Source organism: Protopterus annectens, chromosome 11.part0 (assembly GCF_019279795.1).
Source record: "Protopterus annectens isolate FY-2018-M chromosome 11.part0, PAN1.0, whole genome shotgun sequence".
NCBI classification, from domain to species: domain Eukaryota; kingdom Metazoa; phylum Chordata; order Ceratodontiformes; family Protopteridae; genus Protopterus; species Protopterus annectens.
In genome coordinates, this window is record NC_056745.1 from 341,105,802 (window position 1) to 341,130,610 (window position 24,809).

A 24,809-nucleotide genomic window follows, 5' to 3' on the forward strand; every position below is an offset into this window, starting at 1 on the left:
TATTCAGTATGTTCACAGTTAACAGTACAGGCACTGGTTGCCAAGACTTGTCTGGTAGAAACTTAAAGCCATCAACTCTGTATCTCAACTGTTGTGGTCTATCATCTGCTGTGGGCTATTTCACCATGCTTGTAACAGATGATGTTCTGCAGTCTGTTCCCTTTATCATGGTAATAACCTAATGTTCTGGTGGCATCATTAAATACAAGAGAAAATTCAAGTCCCAAGAGAATGATGAGCTGAGATGCTGTTCTGTACTCTGCTTACTCCTAAAACTAAAATGCACCCATACTCCATCCTGCATTTAACAGATACTTTGAATTTAGCAAAACTATTATTGTAGCCCAGATTTTACTGTTTTAATATTACTGTCTTACTTAACAAGCTGTCTTAAGCATAAGTAGAACTGATTGTGACACATTCAAAACGTGTTTGCTTGCTAAATAAACATTTTTAACTCATTTTACAAAATGTTCCCTTAAATTACCAACTTCACAGCTGTTGCGAAATATGGAAAATCTGCAAACATAATTTTATTAGACTGTACTGACATTATGGGTATCATACATAACAAACCTAAAGTATACAACTACCACTGTATCTGTTACTTAAGAACACTGACTCTGTATCCCATATTTTAAGCAGCTGATACGTAGCTCAGAATCACTATGAATGCACAACCTTCTGATTAAACACCCAACTGCTTATACAGCAGAGACCGCACTGGGTTCTTAATACTGTAAGCAAGGTCATTCTAACAAATTGCTTTTGCACAATGGAAATTTTTTGAATGAGGGAGCAAAATATTTTAAGTTCCATGACAAGTCATTCATTGTAGAAACACAAAATATAAAGACACAAAGCTTAGGTGTTTGCCTCAGTTGGAAACAGGTATCTGTGGCATCAGAAACATGGTTGCCAGAGTATGATCAGACTACTAATATATCAGGAAAGCAGCTGTTACAAACAAAATTACATACATCATTAATGTGCAATGGAGGCACAGTGGCATAACAGATAGCATTGTCAAGTCACAGTAAGAGGTTCTCCGGTTCATTTCTCAGCTGGGGTGCTTTCTGTGCAGTGTTTGCATGCCTTCTCTGTGTTCACATGGGTTTCCTCCCACATTTCAAAGGCATGCATTAGGTGGAATGGATACTCTAAATTAGCCACCTGGTGGAGTGACGCTTGGCTCTAGATGATTGTTACTGATGAACTGACATGACCCCCTGTGCAAAAAATTGAGAAAAGGGGTTGTGGATGGAATAATGTGCAGCTGGTACTTCATAATATAAAATGGAAACTCCGTGCTACTTTAGTTAATTGTGTGGGTGCAGGAAACATTACAGGTTAAAAGATGTCATACATAACATGGAACTATCTTCAATATTATGTTACAGACCAGACAAAATAGCTCATTCTGAAATAGAAGAGTGCTTGAAATCTCTGTATGGCATGAAACTATCAAAGGAAAAGTTATATTAAGAAACATTGTCACTTGACTACTAAGCTTAATGCAAGTAAAAATGTTTAAATAAATGTTTCTAAGTATTTAAAACATAAATATCTGAAGGATATTTTGGAAATTGCAACAAAAATAATTATGATTCATGTAAAAATGCTAACATATTAGTGCTGTTTTTTACAGTTGTTAAGGTCAATGACTATGACCCTAGTCCATTTTATTCTCCTGGTGTTTGAACACATTTACTAGAAGTACAGGTATTACTACAGTTTTTTTTTTCACATGCATTTCAGAGGTTAAGCATTCTGGTCCTGTTCATTGTGCTGCAGTTTGGAGGTTTTAGATTTTTGTCTGTAGTTACACCTAATAGTTTTGAGCGGCTTATCTTTCCTAAGATATTGTTATTTGCTGATGTAATATTAAAAGGGCATTTCAGGGCAGAGAATTGTTTGGGTGTGAATTACATTCCTTTGCCTTTTCTTATGGTTTAAGAGAAGGCTTGCATTGGCTAACCAAGATATGACAGTGGAAAAAGGGTCCTTGTATGATTATTTGGGTTTTTTTAAGACTTGTTACAGTGCAGAGAAGGGTAGAATCATCAGCAAACCTCACAATGAGAGTTTGTTTGGTAGCTGAGTGGACATTGTTTATAAATATGTTAAATAAAAAGGGGCCAAAAATTTAATCTAAGGGGACACCTAAGGAGCTGAAAGAAAGGTGAGAAGATCTGTTGCCACTTCACAATCTGCTCTTGCTAAGATAGCTATTGAATCAAGGAAGCAGAATTTTCAAAACTCTCCTGTGCCTTCATAATCAGGCAACTGGCACTCATAAACAAAACCCATCCATCCATCCATCCATCCATCCATCCATCCATCCATCCATCCATCCACGACCCCCTTTTCCCATTATTTGAGGTGTCAGTTCGATAGTCACTATCATCCTAGAACATCACCAACAGATAAACTATCAGCTGCAGTTTGTCTTTACATAAACATGATCTTTGGTACTATAAATTGCTTACTTTTTCAAAACCAACTTCACTTATTTGGTATACACATGACAGCCACAAGGCAACCAATTATCGAAACAGCAGAATCTTTACAGCCAAAATTAAAAAGGCAAGCTCTACAAAAGTACACTACTAGTAAAATTTCCGGAAGGATAGGCCTTTGGACTCTTACAGTATAAACAGTATATTAACTTTCATTCACGCAATACAGTAACTTTCCATCTCCAGTTTATATTCAAAGTAATTGGTCTTCTTTAGAAATGGTCCCTCACTTTCCAGCATACCCAGCATACGTTTTCAATGAGATGTTGTTATTTGACATTCATATTTATGTCTCTTAATCTTATACCAGCTTCTCCAGAAAAATAAAGAGGAAGCCTTGAGTGTGTAAAAACATAGCTGACATAACAGTAAGATAAAAAATATAGCTGTTAATTGGTAAATACAAGGCTAGCTGCCCTTGCAGACCATTGTAAGCCTAGCCAATTTCTTTTCATAGGTGAGAATCAAATCCTGTACCTTGTGTCTATGAGGAAAACACCTTAGACAGTATACTAACCTCCAACTCCCTTAAAATTTTCCCTTGATTGTAAATTGATACAGCATGTCTGTTTAAAAATATATGTGTACCTGACATTAGGTATTAGTTGCAAGCACCACAGGAGGAGTCTTCTCCTGAGAAGCTTAATCCAAGCTCAGATGACACCCATCTAAACAAAAAAATTTAAAGCTGCAGTCCATAGAGGGACTGGGTTAAGGGGGTGCAGGATTCCCATCTGACAGCTGTATACTTATATTTATATCTCCAGCAAGAATTACATGCATCTCCTTCTCACTTGGGTTCTATCCTAATCAGGATTTATTACATTTACTTACTTAGTGTTTGTTAACCATACCAGTAGGCTACTCTAAACTGATCCTTTTTAAGGTATGACTTGGGCCACAAGGCAATGGAGCTACAGACAACCAGTGAATGCAATCAATAAAATGTGCATATATATATATATATATATATATATATATATATATATATATATATATATATATATATATATATATATATATATATATATATATATACACACACACACACACACGCACACACACACACACACACACACATATGTGTGTGTATCAAAACAGGCATATGCCCTGTTCCCCACTGTAGTGAGATCCTGGAGTTAGTATATATAGTTAGGGGTGTGTGGGGGGCACAGCCCCCCTCACTGGGGTGGCATGGGGGCTTATATAGTAGTTTTTAGAAAGAGTTATTCATTTGACTTGCAAGAATCCATGTCTATGGTTTACAACATTTAAAATAGATGGGGACTATGCCCCCCAATGTGGGGGGCTGTGCCCCCCCACACCCCCTTACTATATATACTAAGTCCAAGATCACACTACAATGGAGAACAGGCCATATACCTGTTTAGATGAAATGAGTTTCAGTCAAATGAGCTTTCAGTGTACTGTGCTCAGACAATTCATTTTCAGTGAAATGAGGCTTCAACAAAATAAATTTCAGTGAAATGTGTTTTCCTTGTATAATACAGCACAACTAGTTAGAGTGTGTTTTAAATTTGTAGGTTTGAACATTTTTCCTGTCAGCAATGAAGCAAAATGTATGAGCCAATAATGATAAAACTATCCATTACAGAATCAACCAGAAAATGCCACACAAACTTTTGTCATTACAATCCACCAATATCAGTCAATATATACAATCACTGCAAAAGCAAAAGTAATCTGAATAATTCTACATTAAAGAGCTCTTTAACTGATGAAGAGGTTGCTGCTGGAAAACAACTTTACATTTCAGTGTTTCATGTGTCTAAATTGCCCATGTTATATTTAAAAAAATTAGTAAGCTCATAATATTGCAATAGGGAATGGTTGTCAAACTGGCAACAGGTTCATAGTTACTAGGCATCTCATTCAAAGGGGGAAACACTCAGGGGTGCAGCACCCCTCCCCTTAAAGGACACTGCAATACCAGCACTCCCATCTACATGATGTAGAAATAGAACCCACACCCTTCTGCACCAAAGGAGAGTATGCTGCCTGTTGTGCTAACATCACTACTCTCAAAATTTATAGCACAGACACTGATGATGTCCATTTGTTAAACAAAGTTACACACTATAAACAACAGTTACACACTGTAAACAGACTTAGCATGAGCAGCAGTAAACTTTCTTCCCTTGAAATTAAACAGTTTTTGAAAATGTACAGAAACTCAACAGTCCTTGAAAAGCACCTGCTTATGACAGTTTGGTAGCTGGTGTAAAGGATTCAGGCTGTAGGATCCTGTAATCATGGTACAAGGTTTGATCCAGAATAAGTTAACCAAGCTGGTATCCCTAACTAAGGCATCGCACAGACACACACACACACACACACACACACACACACACACACACACACACACACACACACACACACACACACACACACACACACCTGTTTACGACCATTCTCTGTGTTTGTTTTTCCAGAATGGCAATTCTCCATAATAAAAATCCACACTCATCTCTTTCATCCTCCATAAAAATCCAGTGCACTCTACTCCAATATTTAAACGTATGTGTGTTGTACTAAAGATGTATGCACAGACACTATTAAGGGTGAAATCTGCATGTGTTCTTAAAGAAGAAATGCAATGCATGCATAGTGAGTTCTTAAAGAAGAAATGTAAGTTTTTGGCAGCCCCTCCTCACCCCCGGCTAGTGTGCCTTAGGTGACTGTCTAGGTCACCTAGTGCTGGATCCGGCTCTGTATAGAGGGGTAATTAAATTACCCCATGAGCAGTAAGTTTGGTTGCATAACAACTGTTTTCAATACATCTAAGTATGCATTGTGAGAATCTTGGGACATGGAGGGTGACCTATAGCTAGCTAGGATATGGTGCAGGATTTTATCTATGGTGATCTGCACATGAAGAAACTCCAGTGCATCATCCTGTGTAACCAGCGTATGCTTGTTATTGCTGTATATCAAGACACCACTACCTATAGCCACTGTCTGTACAGCTATTGGTCTAAAAGTGTGGAAGGCACTGGAAACCTTGCACTTCCATGAAACTCTCTGCAACTTTAAACCATGTCCTGATAACTGCTCAAATGTGTGCATTCTCGAGGATGAAGAGGGAGTATAGTTTATTGTTTACTCTCCCAGCATTGAGTTAGGAGTACAGTTGAGTTGATTTTGCTATGTCAGTAAGTTTGTCGATTTGGCATTGCCTAAAAAAAAGGCTCTATGGGAGTGTATAAAGTTTTAGTCAGTATTTGAAAACGTAGATGGGATAGATGCAGACCTTTCTGGCAATGCAATGTTGCCTGTTAAGCATGTACTCCCATGTTGACAAATATTATATCCCCTTAGAAAGACACCAGAAACTTAGCCAATAGTTAATACCAATCACCTTTTGTTCATATTGTGGCATCATCTTTCTTGAAGATAATATGCTGCTTGATGACAGATTCATACCAGCCTGAGACATAGTTTGAGAGTTCTATAATATCTTCATATAGTCTAGGGTGGTACATCTCAGGTCATTTACACCTAAATGGACTATGATGGAATCATGCTGATATCTGTTGTTTAGTGGCTTGAGTGTTTCTGCAGTTTGGCGGATCCTAGCTCCAGGTAGGCAAATAACTGTTATCGTCTCCTTGTTCAGCCTGGTTAGAGGGGCACTGGTAGTCTTACAATGGAGTCCTCTATTACTAGAGTCCTGGGAAGTGTGATTGCTTGCCTTATGGGTTTTGTATTTTCGGATAGGTGGGGCTGTATATGTGGTGTTGGTTATTGAGTGTTTTTTGGATTTGCTGTGGATATGCTTTGTTAATGGGCAATCTAGGAGTCTTTGTTGTTTAGTAAAATTGCATTTAAGTGCAGCAGCAGCATATGTTGGTCTGTGAGTGTGTATGTGTGTGTCTTGTGTGCTACGTGTGGTGGGTGTTGTATGTGTGGTTTTGACAACCTTGTGTGCTTGTATGCGAGAGTTTAGCCTCCAGTGACATTGTGTATGTACACTTTTCACATACTGTATTTGTTACTTTAAGGATTAAGTGGTTGTCAGTAAACATGAGACAATTGCTATGATGTCTAAAGATACCCATATTCAACAAGCTGGCTGCAGAGAAGTTAGTAAACTGCATATCCATATTGTCGGGCCTTTTAATTGGTGAGCTACAAGGATGTGGCATACTGGGACTTAGAAGGCTGTTACGGGAACTTTATTTGGCAGACTAGGCTATAAAACCTTAAATTACACTAAATTTATTGGCAATGCCACTCGACATACAAACTACCTGCAATAAGCTTGTTGACATGCAAGGTTTTTCTCTATACTTTCTGCTTTACAGGATACAGTTTTATGGACAGTTATATAGGGAAAATGTGCTTTCTAGGTGTTTGCTTCTGTACAGGGCACTGCTGACTGCTCTGCACAAAAACAGCAAATTTATACTAATACTGAAAAAGGTTCACTCTTATGTAGGAAAAGTATTGTACCTGTTCTCCATTCACTTGGCTCAAAACCTGTACAGAGGTTGAGGCTGAACAGTGTTGTTAGAGGTGTGGCTAAATAGTACTTTATGCTATTTAAAATACATCCAGGGATATTGTCAGGACCCATATTGTCAGGACCCAGTGTTGCAATATTTTTAGATTTTGATAGCACTTTTAGGATTTGGATTTGTGTGGTAGCTGGAGCCAGTTTCAGGTCTATCTTAAAGGACAGACAGAAGGAGAAGAGGAGTAATGTTAGAGCTAAATTTATCAACCAGTAGGTTTGCTATATCTTCACCCTCAGTGTAGGTAACATTGTTCTAAATCAGTTCAGCTCATTGCTGCATTACGTTTTTGAGATTACGAACAAAAGTAAAAAATGCCTTGGAACTGTTTTTGGCTTGGGTAGCTATGTTAGTCTCAAACCTGGCTTTGATGGATTTTATTAAGCTCCTGAGTTTCAGTGGCAAGGGCTCTAACATGCAGGGGATTCATTTTCTTAATGTTGGTCAAAATTATTTTTCTTTTATTATAAAACTTCTTGAAATTATGGTTCCACCATGTGGGTTTGTTTCTGGGGTTTGCCCTGCTCTTGTTCCTGTGGCATACAGCTGCATCTATGTAGCTGTTTACATGCTGGTATAGTGTGGTAGTGTACATTTCTGTATATTCAGTGGAGTTAACTAAGTTTGGTGGGGATTTGAAGCTTGCCAATGTATCACTTAGGAGTAGGTAGTTTGTCTTAAAGACATTTCTAAAGGTACCTTACGTGGAGAGGACCTCTGGTTTTAGTTTTATTTTGAAGGAGACCGCTTCATGGTGAGACCTAACAAGTGATTAAGATAGACAAGGGATGGTGCAAGATGGTTATTTGTACATGAAGAAGCTCTAGTGCTTCATGGTTTTTTACCAGCCTTGATGTGAGTCACTTCTGGCTGTAGACTAACACACTTCCCTGCTTTTCTACTCCTGCACAGTTGCTGGTCTAAATGTGTGGAATGCATTATACCTGCACAGCTGGAGTGTTCTCCACTATTTAAAAAAATGTCTTATTCACTACACAGACATCAATTTCCTACAGGGTCAGAAGGGATTGTAGGGAGTAGATTTTCTTGTTTAGACTCCTAGCATTGATCATTATACTTTCATATTTTCCTTTGCAAGTTTCATTATGTTGGTAGGTTTCTCAGGCTGACATTGTCTAAAAAAGGCACCATGGGAGTAGATGATGTGTTTGCCAGTAATCAAAACCCTAGAGGAGACAGACGAAGGCCAAAGCAGCATGGTCTGTTAATTAAATACCGCCAGGATGACAAATACTGGACCCCCCCTTGAATGACAACAAAAACTAATCCAGGTATTAAAGTTAATTATTTTTTGCTCATATTGTCACATCTTCATTGGAGAAGGTTGAATGCGGCTCAATGCTAAGCTTATAGCTGCCTTGAACACATAGTCTGAGAGCTCCATCATGTCTCTCTTCATATAGTCCATGGATGTAAACCTCAAGTCATTGACACTGACATTAACTATGACAGAGTCACACTGGCACTTGTCAAGGACTTCAGTATGTGTGTGACCTGATGGATCTTGGCATCAGACAAGCAACTAACCACCACTGTTTCCTTGCTCAACCTCATAAGAGGCACATATGTATGTCTTACAATGGCGTCACCTATAACAAGAATGTTTTGTTTGGTCAATGCCTGCATTACAGGCTCATAGTTCATAGTTTAGTTCATAGTTTAGTACTAAGCTAACTGCCCTTGTGAGCCATTTTAAGCCTAGCCAATTATCTCTTGTGAGACTCAAACTCTGCACTTTGTGTTTATAAGGCAAACACCTGTTTTTTTGGGATTTCTTGTGCTATGTGAGGAAGAAGGCTTAATTTACTGAGTGTGCTTTGTGTTGTGTTTTAGAGGTCTTTAAAGTTTAATCAAGTTAATCTTTAGAACTTCAGCATACAATGAACTATATGTATTGTGATGGCCTTGGAGAGATGTGATGTGTGGTGTACTGCTGATGATTTTGGTTTCTAAGTTTGCTGTGTGTGAGATTTTTGCCTCCAGAGATATTGCAAATTTCATCTCTCACACATTATGTTATGGTGTTGGAGTAATAGATGATTGTAAGACAGCATGAGACAATTCTTATACTGTCTCAGGATACCTAGCTCAATCAGGCTGGCATGAGATGTTGTGGGGAAGTGCTGGTCCGTGATACAGACAGGTGTTACTCTGCGGGCAGCAGTAAGTATAACTGCTTAGAGTTTGGTTTTAGAATAATATTTGGGTAGTCTTGCTACTGAGTATTTACATTTCAGTACAAAACAACTAGACTGGAAAACTTCTTCTGCCACTGGGAAGAACTGGTAAACTAATTATAGTAAAAAATCTCACTAATTTGATAGTGACATCAGTACGAGTAGTATCAGTGCACTCAATATTAAGCAATTTTTATCAAAGGTTTTTTAGCCTGCTGAGTAATTTAAGGGGAGAATGATGAGCTTATTGTCAAAAGCCAATGAATGGGGAGAGGGAGGGACTTATGTTGTCAAATTAACATAAGGGGTGGGCAAGAACAGATACACTGGATGTACGAACACAACTATAACAGGGTAGGTAGGAGGGAAAGACAATCAGACTCTTAGCTCTGATCTGGCTGGCCTGGAACTGCCCCAATACAAAGACAAGTCCTGAACTAGCCTGACAACAGTTGGACCACTTACAAAGCAAAATGAAGTGCAACTATGTACTGGAATTACTAATATAGGTTTAAAGACCTTAACTAAAGCAGATAAAGATGGTTAAAATTAATTTAAAATCAGATCAAGAAATGAAAACACGTATTTCTTTCTTTCATTATATAGTGGAACTGTAACAGTGCCACAATGAATAATCCCAGTCCTCATACTGTAAAAACATAATAAAAGCATGCCCCAAGTGCAATACTACCACAGAGTACCAAAAACTATCACAAACAACTGAAACAGGTATCTAAAAATCCCTTACAGAAGGCACTTTCAAAGCAATCAGTATACCAGCAGCAACTGTGGTACGAAAAACAATTTTTAGTTAAGAGTTAGATGCCCAAATTAAGCAAGGAAACAGCAGTGATTACTTAAAAGGTAATTTCAAAGCCCACTAATAGCAGCTAGATGAGGGAAAAGCAATTCCACTTTATACTGATAAAATGCAGAAAAAGTGGGACAAATAATTTGAAAATACAGCAGCAGTCTTCAGAAATAATAAAATGTCCTTCTGCTCCTTCTCTCACTAGGAGCCAAGTTGAAGCACCAATTCCAAGCGGATTCCTGCAAAACAGTTCCACAGTGATTGCTAGCCGAGTCCCAGATGTAACAGATTTCAAAAGTAAACTGGAAAGAGGGGAGGAGCACTCTGAATATTGCAGTGTTCACTAACTGAGTGAGGAGATAGGAAACAAAGGATAACACAAGCTTTAAGAGTCTAAGGGAAAGGCCTTCCCAGAGTAATAATTTGGTATGTAGATGAGATAAGATTAAGAAGGGCTTCTAATGCTAAATTTACATTAGGGACAGGCAACTAAAAAGCCACCAACAGATTTCTGAAAAGAGGAAATCAAAGCAGTAAATAAAATAAAAAAAAAAGAGAGCAGACACTGCGGAAGGCAGATCTATGCAGATATAAAGAAAGAAAGAAAATAAATGTACTTTCCTTGCTTATTTACTGTTTTTAAAATTCCAGCAAGGAGCAAAATAATTGTTTGATTGCAAATGCAACCCAAGCCTTATTGAAAGACCAGGCCAGGCTATACAGTTGTGTATTAAATACCAGTCAGTGGAGCAAAATAACCAATTAAAACAACTAAAATCTGAATCCCAAGTGCTAAAGTCTGAAGATATTGCTACAGGACCACCACAGATAACTGTCAATTTCTTATCTTAATTATAAAAGTAAAAAATAATGAGGGCAGAGGTAGGGACAGATTTTTAAATATTGCTTTTATATACCTACAATTCTGCTAAATAACAGATTGTGCACCAGCATGCATTTTGGGAGGAATATGAAGTCCATAACTCAAATGTCTGTCATTATGTACTAACTGCCGCATCCCTTAACCTTCCATCCCCAGTATGTGTATCACTACTTTAGAGAACGTGGAACAAATGTGGCACAAATGGGAAAATGTGGAACATTCACTAACAGCTTCAGGAAGGAGGCTTACAACAGCATGAATATGAATTGTTCCTTCATAGTTAAAAGCAGGTCTTTTAAATGTAATATGATTCAGTATTCTTCAGCATTATTTACCATGGATATTTGTTAATTTTCTTTCTTGGTAAAGAATGTGTGCTAAACCCTTTCAGTCTGGAACAGTGTGGGACATAGATATTTCAAAACTCAAAATGGGGAATGTTCTTCACAATGAGGCACACTTCAGAGGTTGGGTGACTGGAATCCACACGGATTTGCCAGAAAACCACACATTTTAAAAGAGACTGATGAAAATATAGGACAAATTCAGGAACACAAGAGAAGTATAACGTCATACTTGCCAGCAGTGTCAATTGCAATAAAAATAAATTAAAATAAGCAAACATATTTTCTGCTGTGGGTAGAATCCACGTTTAAAACTGCCCACAGTATTATCTGGATTTCTTGACAACACCATTTCCAGAATTTAAACATACAAATCTCCGGAGATTCATGTCTCTAGTTCTGGTATGGTAGTCTCTAGTCATATGTTTGGAGACTGCAGGAAAAACAGGTACTTAGAATAGACTCTATGATAAAAGGACATGGATTGTCTACCTGTATCTTATTTCCATGACTGTGAGGCTAGAGGTAGACATAGGATTTTTTTAACATTCATTTAAACTCTGCCTCAGTCTTTATTTATTTATTTATTTTAAATGTTTATGTATGCACACAAATACAACACTAAAATATATTTTTTTTAATTTTGCTGGGGCATTCACTGGGGTACACTATCCCACAGTTGAGGCATATGCCCTACTATGCCCTGGAGTGGGTCCACCCTAGTCAATAACATATGTAAACAAATAAATAATAGATAAAACTAAAATCTGTTGACAATTTTACTTTTTACAATTTGTTAGCCTGATTATTTTTCTGTATATAATTTGCAGAAATTGAAATTATGTGGCTAAAAACTGAAATGGATTTAAATATTTATAGATGGGATGACATGAAAATTTCATTATATTAAAATAATATCACTACTAATATGTTCACTGTGAATTAAGGAGATTATCCAAAAGATTTAAAATTGAACTAGTTGAACAGAGTGTTCAAAGTTGCTGGCAATAAACAAATGTACTTACTTGGCATTAAAGCTTTAAATTCCTTAGAAGGCAGAGGACTGAGGAAGCTTTATTTTATGAATAACATTCATAACCCAATACCTTTAAACTATACAATAAATGAATTGACTGTTATTTGTGCAATGGTGCACTTTTACTTAGTTTGCTGGTGTCACTTACCTGAGACTTTTTAGCAGTGTGAAACTGAAAAAAGTGCTAGCAAGGCTCACAACTTATTTGTATATAACTTACCAGTAAATTTGCTTAGTTGCATGAATGAGCAGTTGTTTCTTTGTTTTAGTTCTTTAAGTACTTTTACTCATTTGATAATAGCAAACTCAACATTCTGATCTTGTTTGTTGATCATTATTTGAATTTACTTCTATCACATAATCATTGGTTTATTATGCAAGATTTGGTACTTCACGGTTCTGAGCACCACTGCTGATGATGTAGTACTAATCCTGCCTTCTGTTACTCTGCCCCTTGAAGAGACCATATAGCTTATGGACATGCTAGATGAATACTGGTATAGTACATACATTACTTAAGGTTAGAGAATAGCCAAACTGTACATCACTCTGAGTGGAGAATGAATAATGACTAGTAAAACTAAAGTGTATTGCATGCTGTGAAGACTGAACAAAAAAGGACCACTATTTTACACTCACTAAACCCAGTTTTGCTATTTATCAAATGTAAAATTAAAAAAAAAAAGTAACCGTGTGTCAGGCCGAGAGAAAGACAGACAAAACAGATGAGGAAGATTCTGTAGTGTGAGAACTTCATGTAGAAGAGGGAAATGTGGCTGCTTGCCTTTGCTGTATTTATATATATATATATATATATATTTGTTTTTAATTTAGTTAGTCCCTTGTTTTGTGTGCAGCTTGACTTGTTTTCATATTGTATACTGATCAGGAAAAACTACTTTTAGTTGTACTATGTCAGGAAACTACCACAATCCTAAGACTGTTGCTGGATGTCTAGAGAGAATATAGTACTGACAGCTGGGGGATTCCTATTTAAATAAGAAATATAGTAAGTTTGTTTTCATTAATTATGTCATGTGCATTCTGCAGCACCAGAAATGAAACTGGAAATTGTGAGTGCTACCTGTAGTATGACATATACAGTAGTACAGGGAATGGCAGTTCCACATTTAAAGGTGAAGCTCTTATGCAGTTATTTAGTGACAAGATGATTCAAAGATATAACTGAAATGACTTAGCGGAGCTGGAAATGAGTTCCAGTCAATTTCTTCCACAGCTGGAACCATAGATTTTGTCACTGTAGATGATATAAAGATTCAAACATTATAGCTGATTCATACTTAAGTATGTAAAGTTATTTAAAAATTACATCTTGTCCTTTGGCATAACAGTTTCCCTGATTGTGTGTAGCTTGGGACTAGCACTTCAGGTCCTCAAAGAGATTGGCAAGATGAAGTCAATATATACTTACATAACTTAAATTGTGGATGTGAAATACACACTTTTTTTCATGTTGGAAGACCACAGGGCTGTGGGTTTTATTCTCATTCCAGGTGAATGGATTGGTGACACTGCAGTGCAGCATTATGGGGGTGGGGTGAGGATATCTGCACTCCTGAGTGCAACCTTCATTACTAGTACATGAGAGCATAGACTTTCATGGAGAGGGCATTTTGATTCCTGTAGTTTCACAGGTCAATCATTTTCTACTCTGGCAAGGATTTATGGCTTAGTCCGTATACATTAATTGCTGGGATTTAGGTGGGTGCACAAAGAACCCTTGGGTGGTTCTCAGTCCCATTCTGGGAATACAAAGTATGGAGGAATGGATGGTCTCAAGTTCATTCAGTGAGGCTTGATGGGCATTATTTTTATTTTTAATAATAATACATTTTTATGTTTTAATAATCATATTTATTATGTTTTAGATGCTATAGAGTACAATAAAAATGCATGCAGGGTCCTGGATGCCACATGCAAGAACCTGCATACTGATATCTGTAAGACTCTTGTACTTCTCCCACTATGTCACAGCACTGTTCCAAATGCCAGGAGGTACAAGTCTGTGGCAAGTTTGGTTCAAAGCTTCACATGGCACACATCACATATGTTTTAGTGTGGTTTGAAGCTAAAGTCTCCTGGTAATTAGACTATCAATGTGTTCCTTGCACAGAATTTCCATTCAGGCTATAATTTAGCTAGGTGAGTAATACTGGCACCTATCCCCTTATCCCTGAGGCACAGTGTGAGTTGTGACGGAATCGTTGATGTGCAGCTCTCTACTGGTTGGAAGGTTATGCCAGAATTTATTGTCTCTCAAAATGCAGGCAGTTATTCCCATTATTACTTAGAGGTAAGTTTAAAATGTTTCACAAACATTTCACCAGAACATTAGAACAATCAAGACAATCATCTGTAAAACACAATCATTGAACTGTGAAAGTATATTATAGCAAAATATTACAGCAATATTATCTGTGTGGAATTTTGCATGGGTTATTTAACAAGTCAAATCAAAAAGTAAAAGTGAAACTTTTTTTTTTACTACAAAACATAATGTCAATAAATTGTTAATGAGGCCCACTACGAAAAAAGAAAAAAAAAGCCAGTGATTACCTTTCCAATCATTTATTAAAAGTCACAGTCTCTGCATCAAAATACGATTTGTAGTTGCTAGTAAATGCAATTCCAGAAGTCTAGAGGAGTTCATTTTGGTGTATTGCTTGAACTTTGGATAACATAATTTTATCGTGCAAAGCTGTGCTTGTTTAAGAATATTTGTGGAATTGCATTTACTAGCAACCAAAAATCATATTTTGGTGTAAAGACTGTGACTTTTAATAAATCATTGGAAAGGTAATCACTGGCTTTTTTTCTTTCTTCATGGTAAGCTTCAGTTTGGAACTAGTGGTGAAGTAAATTGTTAATGAGTAGTCTACTGGGTTTGTTTCCCATGATTTCCATGTGCTTAATGTGGTACTCTGAGGAAGTAATTTAACTTGATAGCACATCTGGAACTTTTCTGAAAACATGCCATTGTTGGGTTTGCATGGTTGAGAAACGAGTAAATAAAGCAATAGTCTAAAGAGTCTGGATACAGTACTACTTTGCACCTGAGTATTTCTTGCACTGTGACACATCATGTAACATTAACACAATACCTAATGGAGACGCCTCTGGAAGGCATTACAAAATCAATATCCTTTGACAATTTCTAATGTGTGTCTGTTCTTTTGCAAATTATCTTTTTGCCAGAGTGCATTGCGAGTTTTTACTGCCAAATGCATAAGCATTATGAGAATTCAGTGTTTTAATAAAGACCTTATTACTGCATTGTTGGCAATATAACAACTTTGTTTTCTGCTTTTTTGTCTCATGTCTCCAAGGTCAGAATTTTCCATCACTGTAATGAAAACAAACACCCTCCTTAAGCCATGCTGCTGCCACAGAAACCAGGAAATCAGCAATTCAGTGTATGATGAACTTGCAATTAGTTTTGTGTGCTGATAGTATTGTTTATAAAACTTTCCTTTGCGTTATTATCTATTGTTGAAAATGCAAACACAGCCTGTCCAGATGGAAACGATGATATTAACAAGATTGTCATTTTCATTAGCAGTCCTGAGGTTTTATCTTGCAGTGTTATATTTTTACTTAGTTGAAATAACTGTGAAAGTTCAGCAAACTTTATTATAAAAAACCTTAGAAAGTCAGCAGTAGAAATAAGCACATGTAGCAAGAGAAATGGATTATTTTGCTGGTACTCAGAACTTGTGGAAATCTGAATAAATGCTTATTGTGCAAGGAATGCACGTTCATATGTCATATGTAGCCTTGTATGAAATATAAAATTTTAGTAACTCATTGGATCCAGAAAATGCTTAATCCACCCATATAACTATCCATCCATCCTCAACCCCTTTTCTCATTTTGCACATGGGGTCGGGGTGTCACTTCCACAGCGATAATCATCTTGAGCCAAGGTTTACACCACAGGGTAGCTAGCCCTGCCTGCCAGAAAATGTTTAATAACAACTATGTTTTCACTGAATAGCAGACTCTGCAATGCATGTGAGCGGATATTTGATTTGTATAACTACATTTATCTGTTTTCTATTACTACCTGCATTTCTGTAAATGCATTTTTGCCAAATGCTTTTAGAGGAAAATGGTTCATGGAAAAGATGTAATGAATATAGTTATCATATGTTCTATAGCTGTCCTTGTGGTAGCTATAGAACAAACTCATTTCAATGGGAAAAGATGTAGTGAATATATTTATCATATGTTCTATAGCTGTCCTTGTGGTAGCTATAGAACAAACTCATTTCAATGGGAAAAGATGTAGTGAATATATTTATCTTATGTTCTATAGCCGTCCTTGTGGTAGCTATAGAACAAACTCATTTCAATGGGAAAAGATGTAGTGAACATAGTTATCATATGTTCTATAGCCATCCTTGTAGTAGCTATAGAACAAACTCATTTCAATGGGAAAAGATGTAGTGAATATATATGTTCTATAGCTGTCCTTGTGGTAGCTATAGAACAAACTCATTTCAATGGGAAAAGATGTAGTGAATATAGTTATCATATGTTCTATAGCTGTCCTTGTGGTAGCTATAGAACAAACTCATTTCAATGGGAAAAGATGTAGTGAATATAGTTATCATATGTTCTATAGCTGTCCTTGTGGTAGCTATAGAACAAACTCATTTCAATGGGAAAAGATGTAGTGAATATAGTTATCATATGTTCTATAGCCGTCCTTGTGGTAGCTATAGAACAAACTCATTTCAATGGGAAAAGATGTAGTGAATATAGTTATCATATGTTCTATAGCTGTCCTTGTGGTAGCTATAGAACAAACTCATTTCAATGGGAAAAGATGTAGTGAATAAGGCAAAACTGCTCTACAAATTGTAGCATGCTACAGGCCACCCTCTCAAACTCAGGAACCCCACACAGCCTTCCTGAAGACACTGGAGGGTATAAATGTATCTCCAAACACCATCATATTGGGTGACTTCAACTACCCGAATATAGACTGGGAACATTACTCAAGCCCTAACTTTCTAGCCCAACGGTTCCTGGAGTTCATAAATTCAAATGCCATGGGACAGCTAGTCACTGTTCCCACGAGAGGAGGAAATATACTAGATCTCATTATCACAAACATGGGGACAAAATGCTCCACACCGGAAGTATATCCCTCATTGGTGAGATCTGATCATAAACTAATCTCACTGGAAATCCACATCCCGCTCCCACCCCAAACAAAAAAGACCACAGTGAAGAACTTCTCTAAAGCAAACTTCACACTACTCAAGACTGGTGTGGTATCCTTCAAGGCCCCTGAGCCAGTGGAAACCACAACCCAAGCTGCGGAAGCCCTTACAAATGCCTTCTATGAACACCTCCAGGACTGCATGGATCAGGCAATCCCAAATAAAACCAAGACTCTTTCCACAAAGGGCAAACATCCAGTCTGGTGGACCCCAGCCATTAACAAACTTTACAATAAGAGGAGAAAGCTATTACATGATAGAACAAAATCCATAAAGGGAAGTCACCCTGATCATTATTAGTAAAAAATATGAGCACTCATAAAATCAACTAAGGCCAATTTTGAGAGAAAAATTGCCATGGATTCAAAGGACAATCATAAGGCCTTTTTCAGCTATGTTAGGAACCTGGGTGGAAACTGCCAGATATGCTCAGAATTAGTCCAAAATGATACAAAAATCACTGAACCCACAGACATTGCCAACATACTGGCAGACAGGTTCAGTGCAAACTTCACCCCTCTCCCCTAAAGGAGAGTTAACTATCCCAGGAGTGTAGCCTCCCGACATCTCAAATGCGCAGGTGAAAGCTGCTCTCTCTAAAGCTAAAACACAGCATCAATGGGACGGATGGTGTCCCCGGCTGTGTGCTACACGAGCTAAATGAGGAATTAAACCCGCACATAAGGCAGCTGTTTAATCTCAGCCTTACCACAGGATACATGCCCAAGGAGTGGCGTACGGCAACTGTGGTCCCACTCCACAAAGGCGGTGCCTCTACGGACCCTGGTAATTACCACCCCATAAGCTTAACAAGTCTAGTCTGCAAAGCTATGGAGAGGATCATAATGGAGCTCATAAACAAAGATATAGGGGACTTGCAGACATTGGACCTGACCCAGTTTGGCTTCATTAAGGGCAGATCATGCCTTTTGAATTTGGTCAACTTTTTCGAAACAGTCACTAAGGCCATTGATGAGGGAAAGGCAGTCCATACAGCCTACCTTGACCTTGCAAAGGCTTTTGACACAATACCCCATTCGGGTATTGTAGAAAAACTTACTAGCTTAAATGTAAACTCATATGTCACAAGATGGGTTGCAAACTTGCTTAAGGACAGAACCCACAGGGTTAGAGTTGCTGGCGCTATGTCAGACTACAAGCCGGTCACAAGTGGTGTCTCACAGGGCTCGGTCCTTGGCCCCCTATTGTTCGGCATCTACTTCTCAGAAGAACAGGCCAACATGGGAGGACTTTGGCTGAGAAAGTTTGCAGACGACTGCAAACTGGGCACCATAGTGGAAAGTGCATCGGAAACGGATATCCTTCAGAAGGGACTCACGGAAACAGATAGCTGGTGCCAGAGCCATGGCCTGAAGTTAAACGCCAAAAAACTGTATAGTCATACCCTTCGGGAAAAACAAGGTAACCCCAAGCTACCATATAGGTGGCAATCCACTAAGCACAGAAGAGGTTATCAGGGACCTGGGGACCCAGGTTGACAGTGGCCTTTCTTTTGACACTCACATTGCTAAAGTGGTTAGAAAGACCTTCTACATTGCCCACCTGTTCATGAAGGGATTCACATCCAGATCTAGTGAGGTCATTGTTCCCCTGTACTCTTCACTTATCAGACCAATGATCGAGTACAATGCCCCATTCGGGATGTATCTCACCCGACATCTGCAGCAATTGGAGAGACCCCAAAAGTTCCTCACCAAAAGGATAAAGGGACTTCAAAATCTGTCATATGCTGCCAGATTGAAGAAACTCCAGCTCTATTCAGTCGCATACCGTCTGCTCAGAGGTGACATGTGCCTGACATACAAGGCCATGTCCAACCCGGAATTAATGGACATGCTCCACCTCAAAAAATCCAAATCCACCAAAACCACTAGAGCAAGCAACTTAAACCTTAGCATGGATATAAATAGGACGTGCTGGTGGGATAGATTTATCACTCAGAGACTCCCTATGCTGTGGAATAAAATCCTGGTCCATGTGAGACAGAGCACCTCGCTGGCTCTGTTCAAGAGAAATCTTGACCTGTGGATGGGAGATCGTAGGTTTACCCCGGGAATAATCTCTGTGTCACTGCTGGACAGAGGCACAACAAACTAATGGGCACAGTATTTTTTCATATAAGGGGTGGCGTAAGCCACAAAACTTTGGGATAGGCTTATAAATGCCTTAGGGCAGATAGCCTAGTATAAACCTATGAATCTATGAACCTATGTTCTATAGCTGTCCTTGTGGTAGCTATAGAACAAACTCATTTCAACGGGAAAAGATGTAGTGAATATATTTATCATGTGTTCTATAGCCGTCCTTGTGGTAGCTATAGAACAAACTCATTTCAATGGGAAAAGATGTAGTGAATATATTTATCATGTGTTCTATAGCCATCCTTGTGGTAGCTATAGAACAAACTCATTTCAATGGGAAAAGATGTAGTGAATATATTTATCATGTGTTCTATAGCTGTCCTTGTGGTAGCTATAGAACAAACTCATTTCAATGGGAAAAGATGTAGTGAATATAGTTATCATGTATTCTATAGCTGTTCTTGTGGTAGCTATAGAACAAACTCATTTCAATGGGAAAAGATGTAGTGAATATAGTTATCATATGTTCTATAGCTGTCCTTGTGGTAGCTATAGAACAAACTCATTTCAATGGGAAAAGGTGTAGTGAATATAGTTATCATATGTTCTATAGCCGTCCTTGTGGTAGCTATAAAACAAACTCATTTCAATGGAAAAGATGTAATGAATATAGTTATCATATGTTCTATAGCTGTCCTTGTGGTAGCTATAGAACAAACTCATTTCAATGGGAAAAGATGTAGTGAATATATTTATCATATGTTCTATAGCTGTCCTTGTAGTAGCTATAGAACAAACTCATTTCAATGGGAAAAGATGTAGTGAATATAGTTATCATATGTTCTATAGCTGTCCTTGTGGTAGCTATAGAACAAACTCATTTCAATAGGAAAAGATGTAGTGAATATAGTTATCATATGTTCTATAGCCGTCCTTGTGGTAGCTATAGAACAAACTCATTTCAATGGGAAAAGATGTAGTGAATATAGTTATCATATGTTCTATAGCTGTCCTTGTGGTAGCTATAGAACAAACTCATTTCAATGGGAAAAGATGTAGTGAATAAGGCAAAACTGCTCTACAAATTGTAGCATGCTACAGGCCACCCTCTCAAACTCAGGAACCCCACACAGCCTTCCTGAAGACACTGGAGGGTATAAATGTATCTTCAAACACCACCATATTGGGTGACTTCAACTACCCGACTATAGACTGGGAACATTACTCAAGCCCTAACTTTCTAGCCCAACGGTTCCTGGAGTTCATAAATTCAAATGCCATGGAACAGCTAGTCACTGTTCCCATGAGAGGAGAAAATATACTAGATCTCATTATCACAAACATGGGGACAAAATGCTCCACACCGGAAGTATATCCCTCATTGGTGAGATCTGATCATAAACTAATCTCACTGGAAATCCACATTCCGGCCCCACCCCAAAAAAAAAAGACCACAGTGAAGAACTTCTCTAAAGCAAACTTCACACTACTCAAGACTGGTGTGGTATCCTTCAAGGCCCGTGAGCCAGTGGAAACCACAACCCAAGCTGCGGAAGCCCTTACAAATGCCTTCTATGAACACCTCCAGGACTGCATGGATCAGGCAATCCCAAATAAAACCAAGACTCTTTCCACAAAGAGCAAACATCCAGTCTGGTGGACCCCAGCCATTAACAAACTTTACAATAAGAGGAGAAAGCTATTACATGATAGAACAAAATCCATAAAAGGGAAGTCACCCCTGATCATTATTAGTAAAAAAATACGAGCACTCATAAAATCAACTAAGGCCAATTTTGAGAGAAAAATTGCCATGGATTCAAAGGACAATCATAAGGCCTTTTTCAGCTATGTTAGGAACCTGGGTGGAAACTCCCAGATATGCTCAGAATTAGTCCAAAATTATACAAAAATCACTGAACCCACAGACATTGCCAACATACTGGCAGACAGGTTCAGTGCAAGCTTCACCCCCCTCTCCCCCCCTAAAGGAGAGTTAACTATCCCAGTGGAGTGTAGCCTCCCAGACATCTCAAATGCGCAGGTGAAAGCTGCTCTCTCTAAAGCTAAAAACACAGCATCAATGGGACTGGATGGTGTCCCTGGCTGTGTGCTACGTGAGGTAAATGAGGAATTAAACCCGCACATAAGGCAGCTGTTTAATCTCAGCCTTACCACAGGATACATGCCCAAGGAGTGGCATACAGCAACTGTGGTCCCACTCCACAAAGGCAGTGCCTCTACGGACCCTGGTAATTACCGGCCCATAAGCTTAACAAGTCTAGTCTGCAAAGTTATGGAGAGTGTCATAATGGAGCTCATAAACAAAGATATAGGGGACTTGCAGACATTGGACCCGACCCAGTTTGGCTTCGTTAAGGGAAGATCATGCCTTTTGAATTTGGTCGACTTTTTTGAAACAGTTACCAAGGCCATTGATGAGAGAAAGGCAGTCCATACAGCCTACCTTGACCTTGCAAAGGCTTTCGACACAATACCCCACTCGGGTATTGTAGAAAAACTTACCAGCTTAAACGTAAACCCATATGTCAGAAGATGGGTTGCAAATTGGCTTAAGGACAGAACCCACAGGGTTAGAGTTGCTGGCGCTATGTCAGACTCCAAGCCGGTCACAAGTGGTGTCCCACAGGGCTCGGTCCTTGGCCCCCTATTGTTCAGCATCTACTTCTCAGAAGAACAGGCCAACGTGGGAGGACTTTGGCTGACAAAGTTTGCAGACGACTGCAAACTGGGCGCCATAGTGGAAAGTGCATCGGACACGGATATCCTTCAGAAGGGACTCACGGAAACAGATAGCTGGTGCCAGAGCCATGGCCTGAAGTTAAACGCCAAAAAATGTATAGCCATACCCTTCGGGAAAAACAAGGTAACCCCAAGCTACCATATAGGTGGCAATCCACTAAGCACAGAAGAGGTTAACAGGGACCTGGGGACCCAGGTTGACAGTGGCCTTTCTTTTGACACTCACGTTGCTAAAGTGGTTAGAAAGACCTTCTACATTGCCCACCTGATCATGAAGGGATTCACATCCAGATCTAGTGAGGTCATTGTTCCCCTGTACTCTTCAATTATCAGACCAATGATCGAGTACAATGCCCCATTCGGGATGTATCTCAACCGACATCTGCAGCAATTGGAGAGACCCCAAAAGTTCCTCACCAAAAGGATAAAGGGACTCCAAAATCTGTCATTTGCTGCCAGATTGAAGAAACTCCAGCTCTATTCAGTTGCATACCGTCTGCTCAGAGGTGACATGTGCCTGACATACAAGGCCATGTCCAACCCGGAATTAATGGACATGCTCCACCTCAAAAAATCCAAATCCACCAAAACCACTAGAGCAAGCAACTTAAACCTTAGCATGGATATAAATAGGACGTGCTGGAGGGATAGATTTATCACTCAGAGACTCCCTATGCTGTGGAATAAAATCCCAGTCCATGTGAGACAGAGCACCTCGCTGGCTCTGTTCAAGAGAAATCTTGACCTGTGGATGGGAGATCGGAGGTTTACCTCGGGAATAATCTCTGTGTCACTGCTGGACAGAGGCACTACAAACTAATGGGCACAGTATTTTTTCATATAAGGGGTGGCGTAAGCCACAAAACTTTGGGCTAGGCTTACAAATGCCTTAGGGCAGATAGCCTAGTATAAACCTATGAATCTATGAACCTATGTTTTATAGCTGTCCTTGTGGTAGCTACAGAACAAACTCATTTCAATGGGAAAAGATGTAGTGAATATAGTTATCATATGTTCTATAGCTGTCCTTATGGTAGCTATAGAACAAACTCATTTCAATGGGAAAAGATGTTGTGAATATAGTTATCATGTGTTCTATAGCCGTCCTTGTGGTAGCTATAGAGCAAACTCATTTCAATGGGAAAAGATGTAGTGAATATATTTATCATGTGTTCTATAGCCGTCCTTGTGGTAGCTATAGAACAAACTCATTTCAATGGGAAAAGATGTAGTGAATATATTTATCATGTGTTCTATAGCCGTCCTTGTGGTAGCTATAGAACAAACTCATTTCAATGGGAAAAGATGTAGTGAATATATTTATCATGTGTTCTATAGCCGTCCTTGTGGTAGCTATAGAACAAACTCATTTCAATGGGAAAAGATGTAGTGAATATATTTATCATGTGTTCTATAGCCGTCCTTGTGGTAGCTATAGAACATACTCATTTCAATGGGAAAAGATGTAGTGAACATATTTATCATGTGTTCTATAGCCGTCCTTGTGGTAGCTATAGAACAAACTCATTTCAATGGGAAAAGATGTAGTGAATATATTTATCATGTGTTCTATAGCTGTCCTTGTGGTAGCTATAGAACAAACTCGTTTCAATGGGAAAAGATGTAGTGAATATATTTATCATGTGTTCTATAGCCATCCTTGTGGTAGCTATAGAACAAACTCATTTCAATGGGAAAAGATGTAGTGAATATATTTATCATGTGTTCTATAGCCGTCCTTGTGGTAGCTATAGAACAAACTCGTTTCAATGGGAAAAGATGTAGTGAATATATTTATCATGTGTTCTATAGCCGTCCTTGTGGTAGCTATAGAACAAACTCATTTCAATGGGAAAAGATGTAGTGAATATAGTTATCATGTGTTTTATAGCTGTTCTTGTGGTAGCTATAGAACAAACTCATTTCAATGGGAAAAGATGTAGTGAATATAGTTATCATATGTTCTATAGCTGTCCTTGTGGTAGCTATAGAACAAACTCATTTCAATGGGAGAAGATGTAGTGAATATAGTTATCATATGTTCTATAACCGTCCTTGTGGTAGCTATAAAACAAACTCATTTCAATGGAAAAGATGTAACGAATATAGTTATCATATGTTCTATAGCTGTCCTTGTGGTAGCTATAGAACAAACTCATTTCAATGGGAAAAGATGTAGTGAATATATTTATCATATGTTCTATAGCTGTCCTTGTGGTAGCTATAGAACAAACTCATTTCAATGGGAAAAGATGTAGTGAATATATTTATCATGTGTTCTATAGCCGTCCTTGTGGTAGCTATAGAACAAACTCATTTCAATGGGAAAAGATGTAGTGAATATAGTTCTATGTTCTATAGCCGTCCTT

General features: G+C 38.4%; 1 protein-coding gene across 1 annotated transcript in view; it reads right to left on the bottom strand.

Moving 5' to 3' along the window:
• Nucleotides 1-24,809, bottom strand: part of STAB2 (stabilin 2) — a 922,612-nt gene that overhangs the window by 639,941 nt on the left and 257,862 nt on the right. The window lies entirely within an intron of this gene.